Consider the following 8,904-nt stretch of genomic DNA (forward strand, 5'->3'; position numbering starts at 1 on the left):
CCATTTCTAGGCCATTTGTAGCTGCTGATTTTTGGCTAAAGCAGTGTGCTATGCGATCACATGGAAATGGCCGCGACTGCGGTGAGTAAAATGGCAAAAATTGGCTAGTGATTTGTGATCACGGAAGGCCTTACGCAATCACATAGAGGAAACTTTCTCTTGCAATGACCCGACTTTGAAATATTATATCTCGTATTATATAAGGAATTGGGAGATGAGCAAAGCATGAAAATTGTAGTTCTTGGTGTCTAGTTTTCAAAAAGTTAAACCATTTGCAATTTGGAGTTTTGTACAAAAAGTTATGACCATTATACTAGAGGTTGTCTAGAAGAGTTGGGCACTTGTTCTTCGCGATCGCGAAGGGCAAATTTTGGGCTGAGAAAAGTTGTGATTTGCGATCGCGAAGCATTTTCCGTGATCGCGAAGAGTAAATACCTGGGCAGTAGCTATATTTCGAGGTTTCGGCCATTTGTAGCATATTTGGAGCTATAGAGCTCGGATTAAAGCGATTTTTGAGACGATTTTCACCATATGGATTGTGGTAAGTGTTCTATATCCGAAAGTAAGTGTTCTATATCCGAAAGTAATTATACTTCATAATTTTATAGTTATATTCATGATTTATTTTGGATTTAAATGGAAGAAATCAAGATTTTTGCAAAACTTTTCAAGAACGAAAATTTAAGATTTGGAGGTCAAGTTATTATCGGAATGATAAAATTGGTACAGTTGAACTCGTATTGGAATGGGTATTCGGATTTCGTAAAAATTATGTCGGGTTCCGAGAGGCGAGTCTCGCGTTGACTTTTTAATGTGAAATTTTAAGTCAATATTTTATTATCTGGAATTATTTTCGATGAATTTTAATGAAGCTATATAATTAATTTGGATAGATTTGAGCTGTCCGGAGGTCAATTCAAGCGAGAAGGCTATTTTGGAATATCAACCTAACTCTAACTCCGCAAAGGAAGTATCTTGCCAAACCCTAAGTGGAGGAATTACCCCCTAGGCATTGAGTATTATGTGCCATTTGTGAAATGTGAAAAACCGTGTACGCGAGGTGACGGGCACGTACTCGGGCTTATATGTGCAAAACTTATTGGTTTAAAGTCTTAAGTGTTTTTACATATTAAACTGAATAATTATAGACATTTATTTAATCCTCTATTTGCCATGCCTCAAATCCTTAGTTGTCTAATTAGATTTTATATGATAAATTAATGTGATTGCTACTTGAATTTTTATGTGTATTCTTTGTGTTTGTTGATTCGATATTCCCCAAAAATAATTATATTATGAGTTTTACTATCTGTAAATAATTAAGTAAATAAATAGGTTTAAAAAGAGGCATTATATATTTATCGGAAACTTGGATTAAAAAAGGCGTTGTTATATGCTGAGTTACTTTTCCATCCTTGTGGTTGTTTTTTGAGGTTTTATATAGTTGTGTGGAGCCTTGGGTTAATTGCTATGGAATTAATTGATTTTATCGTATATTTAGAATTTGTTGGGGCCTATGGGCAATTTGTGACATGTTGTAATATTTGAGTATTTGATATGCAATTTGTGACATACTGTAACATTTGAGCACTTGATGTGTAATTTGTGATGTGTTGTGATATTTGAGCACTTGAGCAGCAAGTTGTATTATGCTGTGATATTTACTTTTGGGACTACGAGGCGGTACCTCGGGAGCTCCCCCTGTCTTGCATATTTACTTTTGGGACTACGATGCGGTACCTTGGGAGCTCCCCTGTCTTGCATATTTACTTTTGGGACTACGAGGCGGTACCTCGGGAGCTCCCCTATCGTGCATTTACTTTTGAGACTATGAGGCGGTACCTCGGGAGCGCCCCTGTTGTTTACTCCTGTAGTATTGTGTTGGCTTTTCGTACGACACTCCAAGGATTTGTATTTCTGGTTTGTTCTTGTTTTTGTTGAATGAGTTGTTTTAAATTAAAAAAATTACTATTATATTTTAATTTAATAAGTTTTACATCCAAATCAGTAGATTATCATATGCCTTATTTTTAATTGAAATGTCATTTTCTTCACTCAAACTATTTCAAAAATAAATTCATTTCTTTGTTGATTTCTTACTTGATTTAAAAATTGTAACCTTACTTTATTAAAAATAAATTGATCGTGTGGATTTTATATATTGATATTTTTGGCACGTGAGTTGTTCGTGCGGTTACGATAGAAATATGGGCGCGAGGTGCCGTGAAAATGTGAAAGCGGGTTGAGACCCGTATTTTTACGATTATAAAATGAGGTGTCACAAGGTGACTTTTATTTGAAAGAATTATATTCAAAAATATCATTTGAAAGAATTATAATGAAGGATATTTATTGGAAAGAATTATATTCGAAAGATATTTATTTGAAGAGAGTATATCCGAAATATATATTTATTTGAAAGGATTATATTCTAAAGATTTTTATCTAAAAAACTTATATTTGAAAGATTTATACTTGAAGTACTTACATTTGAAAGACGTATATTTGAAAGACTTGATTAATTGGTTGTATCTATATTCCTTATTCATTAGAGCAATATTTATGGTGTTCTTGTTTCCTTGTTGTTTATATCACTGGTTGATTATTGTTGTTATTAGCTTCCTATTATTTTTATGCTATATTGCACAGATTATTAGACTAGTGAGTGTCTTGACTGTACCTCGTCACCACTCCACCGATATTAGTCTTGATACTTACTACCGACTTTGGTGTACTCATACTACACTTCTGCACATTTTTGTGCAGAGTCAAGTATTTGAGATATCAGACACAGACAGAGTTAGAGTGTGATTGCAAGGACTTAAGGTAGAGTTGCTTGGCCGTCGCAGTCCCTTGGAGTCTTTCCATTTTATTGTACTGTCAACTTTTATTCGAACAATATTGTATATTCGATCCTTAAGATCAATACATGTATTCGGCTAGAGTTCGTGACTCAATATTGCCAGTTTTGGGAGTTTGCATCACTATTTCTGTTGTTGGTTTTGACATTTGTATTAAATTCTATTTCAAAAAAAATGATTTGAATTGTTACTATGATCTGGTTACTTAGTCTTAGAGACTAAGTGCCATCACGACGCCCGTGGTGAAATTTTGGATCGTGACAGTTAGCTGGTTGATCAAATAGTTGAAGTTCAGATTATAATAGTTTGGTTTAAGTTTTTACTAATTTGTTAGTCCTTTTGCTTAATAGAATTAGTTAAGAAATGGGATCCTATGTAAGTTATTATATTTAGAGACTATGGTTGAATCAAATAACCTCCGGTCTTTTCTTCTCTTTTTTCTTCTTTTGCTCTCTTCTTTCTTACTTTTTACTCTTGTTAAATTACTATGTAGACGGTTGAATTTTATTGAGTTTAAGTTCATTAAATTATTTGGACCATATTTTAAATTTAAACATGTGTTAGCCCAAATAAGTATTATGGGCTAGTATAATTAAATTTATTATTTAAACTCAATATATATAGATTTAGTTAAGAGCCCAATTTAATTGGGCTAGCCCATCTTATTGGACCTCAAATGATAAGCCCAAGGTTCATGACATGTGTCAAATGATATGGCCCGCCAAGTCAAATCAAGGACCACTAAAATCATGCTACGCGCATAAATGACGTAGTAGGCCAAGTCAAATGCAAAGACCAATCAATGTCGCCAAGTATTCAAATGACATGGTTCAACCAATTATATACAAACTAATCATATAGCTTTAGTGATAGATTTGATGACTCAAGTTGGAGGAAAAAGATATGTATTTATCACAGCTTACCTCCCCTACAACTATAAGTAGGGGTCTCCGCTAAAAACAAGAAAAATACAAAGAGAAGCTCTTTTCTCCGATGATGATTCGCAAGTCTTTCGCATAATAAGAAGTCGTCGTCTTCAAGTGGCGAGCCACAAGTCTCTATCCTTCATGTTTGTGATCAAAGCTTGGCTCTGCATTCGTGATTAAATCCCAACAACAAGTGCAGGGGCAGATTTATAGGCAAAATATGGGCCAAGTAAACTCATGATCTCTCCGAAAAATTAGATATTTTATTTAAATATTTTCTAAAATTGGTATAATATTAACTGTTGACACCCGTCCTCTAAGAAGGTTGAATGGTGCACATGGTTGAAATTTGAGTTAGTTACTAAGAGGAATAGGGATCAATTCCCGCTCGAAAAAGGTCTGATTTGTCCCTCTACTATGATAAATTGTTTGAAATTGACCCCTGTTATACTATTGGACCATAAAACTCCCTGTCGTCTTACTATCCTAACAAATATATCCCTAATTGGACTGGGGGGGACACGTGGCACCCATACGTGCCCTTTTTTATATATGGGCACATATTAAGCAACCTGCTCCACGAAACCCCATACCTATAACCCGTAACCCCTGATTTATAACATAAAATAAACTCATTTTATTCATTTTCTCTTCTTTCTCTTTCACTCTCTAGAATTCTAACCTCTGTCTTCTCTATTGAATGCCGATTTGAACAACAAATGCCATAAAGGTAATACCTTCCTCCATTAAAATCATTCATCTCTACTATATTATTTTCGTTAGTATTTCATCTTTTTAGTTTTTTGTTTTGTTTTTTTAGGATTTTTATTCTAGGGTTTCGATTTTTTGGATTTCATCTACATCCAACTTAAGTTTATGCAATTTCAATTATATATTCTTATTTCTTGTCTGTTTCTAGTGTTTGCATGCATGGTTTACGCCTTTGTTGTTTATTTATTGTTGGGGTTCTCTATTTTGTGGGATTTTGTGGGGTTATGTGGAGTTTATTTTTTGTCTTTATTAATAAAGTATATTTGTGTTGTCTGAAGATTCTGCACTTTTTTATTATTTATTAACAAAGATGGTCCCCAATCGTGTGGCCATTTGATTAAAGTATTAGGGTATTTTGGATTCTTCTTTGGGGGGAGGGGGGCTCTTGTCATAATTTTTTTTTGGCTTTAATTATTCTTTTTTCACTACTTACTTTTACATTGTTTGCTTTATATTTTTTTGTTGTGTTTGATAGGTTGATGGAGATGGCACTAGTTGACTTAATATTCAATTACGATGGTGATTGGGTTACTGAACCTGAAGTTGTCTACACAGGAAAATTGGTAAAAACTTGGATAGGATATGACTCCGACTTACTTTCACACATAGACATAGTGAATGAATTCACAAATGAGCTAGGAGTTTTAGGGGTTCAACAACTTATAGTTGCTGCCCCATCTGGTAAGTTTTATGTGATTGAAGGGGATACTGTTATTAGACATTTACAAAAGTTAATATGCAATGAATTCAATATAGTGAACCTATTTAATGTAGATGAATGTGAGCCCCCTATTTACTCTATTCCCAATATTGTACAATATGAAGAAAAATCTAATAAAATTTTGGATGATGTTGGTACTGATTGTGGCTTAAGTGACGTAGGATCTAACTTTAGTACTAATTCTGAAGGATACAATTCTGAAGAATTAGAAGCACTTAAAGCACAAAAGAAAAGGAAAATAACGGAAAAACTTAGTGACTACAAAGAGTTATACAAAAGTATGTCCTTTAAGGACATACCAGAAGCTAGGAAGTGCATAAAGTTATATTCTCTAGCTAACAAGAAAAGATTGAAATTGGAGAAGAGTGACATAGAAAGGGTTAGGTATAGTTGTGATATTATTGGTTGTCCCATTGTTTGTTTAATATCAAAAGAAAAGTTTGGTGGGGTTAAAATCAGACTTTAAATGCTGAATATGATTGTGGCACTGCATTTGATAACAAAACTGTTGATTTTAGTACGATTGCAAAATATTTCAAGAAGAAGTTACAAGATAATCCTAAGTACAAGGTTAAGGAGATGATGTTAGATTTAAAGAGAATATTTGAGCTAAATGTTAATCATGGAAAGTGTAAGAGGTCAAAGAGGATGGTATTGGAGTCACTAGATGGTAATTTCAGATGAGTACAATATATTAAGGGAAAGTAACCATGGTAGTGATGTGGTTGTTATACTTTCAAAGAGTGCACTTGAAGAAGGAAGAAGAAGGTCCTTGAGGATGTATGTGTGTTTACATGCTTTGAAGATGGGTTTCAATCTAGGATTGAGACCTTTTATTGGTTTGGATGATACTTTTTTGAAGGGTAAAGGCCAATTGTTACTGGCAGTTGGACAAGATTCACAAAATTATTTTTACCCTTTGGTATGGGCAGTTGTTGATAAGGAGACAAAAAATACTTGGAATTGATTCCTGCAGTTGCTTCAATCTTCTTTGGACCTCAAGGAAGGGGAAGGAATCACCTTCATGTCAGATATGCAAAAGGTGAAGTTTTTGAACAATTCTGTCTACTTTTATTCAATCTTCTATTTACTTTTTACTTGATATATGTTTCTAACCAGCTTTGTATTCTTTGGAATGCAGGGACTACTTGATGCAGTCAAAACGGTCCTTCTCCAGGCACATCACATGTATTGTGTTAGATATATTGAGTCTAATTGGTGCAAACAGTACAACACTGGGGAAAACAAGAAGCTTTTATGGTGGTGTGCATGGTGCACATATGTAGAAGATTTCAAAAATCAGCTAGAAAAATTAGGAGACTTGAACAAAGAAGTTGCAGAGGCTTTGTTGAAGTACCCACCTCAGGCCTGGTATAGAGCATATATGGATACAATATGCAAGAATCAGTTGGTTGATAATAATTGGATGGAATCCTTCAACAAGTGGATTGTGGATGCAAGGCATAAGTCAGGAATCAAGATGCTAGAGGACATCAGAATCAAGACCATGAACCTGTTAAGAGAACATGAGGAGAAGTTAGGAGTTGGAGACATGATTTCAGTCCAAAATGCATGGACTTGTGAGTACTTGTAGATTGCTCAAACAGCCTGTGAAGTAAATGCAAATGGTCAAAATGGCTATGAAGTTACAGAAGGATCTGACAAGCATTGTGTCAATTTGGCTGTGAAGAAGTGCACTTGCAGGTCATGAGACCTTATAAGAATCCCATGTTCACATGCTATTAGAGCTATACTTCATGACTCTGGTGATCCAATGACAGAAATCAACTGGTGGTATAGCAAAGAGGCATTTATGCTAACTTATAGGTACAAGATATAGCCTGTCAGGGGAGAAAAGTTTTGGAAGATTGAACCATCTCAAGTAATGGAGCCTCCAGAGCTTGTGAAATTGGTTGGCAAACCTAAGGTTAAAAGAGACAGGCAAAAGGATGAGGCAATTAAAAGACAAGAAGTAGGGTCAAAGTCCAGAAAAGAAAAAATCATGACTTGTAGCAAAATGTGGAGAAACAACTCATAATGCAAGGACTTGTGGTCATGTAATTGTTTTACATGAACTTCAAAGCATTAAATACTAGACATGAAGAATATTTTCTAAATTGTCTTTTTAACTATCTTTATCAGGGAAAGAAGCAAAGTAAGAGTGGAAGAACTGAGCAGCCTGCCACTAGTTCAGCACCTACTGCAACAACTGAGCAGGTTGCCACCGGTTCAGCACCTGCTGCAACAACTGAGCAGGTTGCCACCAATTTAGCATCTGCTGCAAAAAATTCAAAAGGAAAGCAGCAGAGGAAGAGGCAAAGTTGTTTGATAGATCATGAAACTGAACCAAGTCAAGACAGTTTAGCACCTCAAGTTGAAAATGATATCAACTGTTCAACACCTCAAACCACTCAACCAAGTCAGGACAGTGGGATTAGGTTCATACCTACACCTGAAAGAATGCTTAGGTCAAGAGTTAGACATGAAGAAGATGTTGTGCTTAGGCCAAGAGTTATATCAGAAGTAACTACAAGGCTCAGGATGAAAAAACATGTACAAATACTAGCTGGAACAAGGTCAATCAACTTCACTGGTGATCACAGTAGTGTTAGTGTGCCAACAGATCTACCATATTTAGCCCCAACATTACAGTGGAAGGGGAATGCTGCTTTAACTATAAATTAGTTGGAAAAACAAGGGCAAGAAAGAATTGGGAAGCTGAAATCAAGGAGAAAAAAATGAAGACAAATCTGGAATTCTTTTGTTGTGTGTGGGATTTATTTACTGCAAACTTATAGACAGTTATCTCCCATTTAGTATTCTGTGATTAATGGTTGATTTTGAATGTTGCCACTGGATATCATATTATGATCCATTGATGTAATTACTGTAATTATAATTTTTTGGTGTACGTTTTTGGTGATGTAATTACTAGAGTTACTGTGAAGAAGTGTATATTTTTGGTGTTGTAATTACTAAAATTGGATGCCATATTAGTCTAACTATTTCGAAGTTGTAACTTACCATATTGAAAGTTGTTAGTTCTAAGCTCTAAGTTGTAGTTTAATTGTTGTAAGCATTTGTCTTCAGGTGTCTATGTTTCAAAGTGTCTTCAAGCATTTGGAAGAAAACATGTTTTATTTACAGCTTTGGCAAAAGAACTAAACAATTGAAACTAGTACAAGTCAGTAGATAGGAGCACTAAAGGGATAATAGATAGAACATCAAAATACTAGTACTTGGAACATACATTAACAATTGATGTAAGTATTTACAATGGCTAAAAAGTTACTCCCTCTGTTCTAGTTTATGTGAACCTATTTTCTTTTTGGTCCGTTCCAAAAAGAATGAACCCTTTCTAAATTTGGTAACAATTTAGCTTAAAGTTACAACTATACCCTTAATGAGAAGCTTTTATAACCACACAAATACTCTGGGCCCCATTTGGACTTGTTTAGGACCACAAATTCCAAAAGTCTTCATTTTTTCTTAAACTCCATGCTCAGTCAAATAGATTCACATAAATTGGAACAGAGGGAGTAGTAGATAAGAGCATAGAAGCGTCTAAGTATTACAAGAACTAGGAAGTGAAATATGGAGCATATGCCATCTTTCTTTTATAGAA

Source organism: Nicotiana sylvestris, chromosome 11 (genome assembly GCF_000393655.2).
Source record: "Nicotiana sylvestris chromosome 11, ASM39365v2, whole genome shotgun sequence".
In the NCBI taxonomy this organism is placed as follows: Eukaryota; Viridiplantae; Streptophyta; class Magnoliopsida; order Solanales; family Solanaceae; genus Nicotiana; species Nicotiana sylvestris.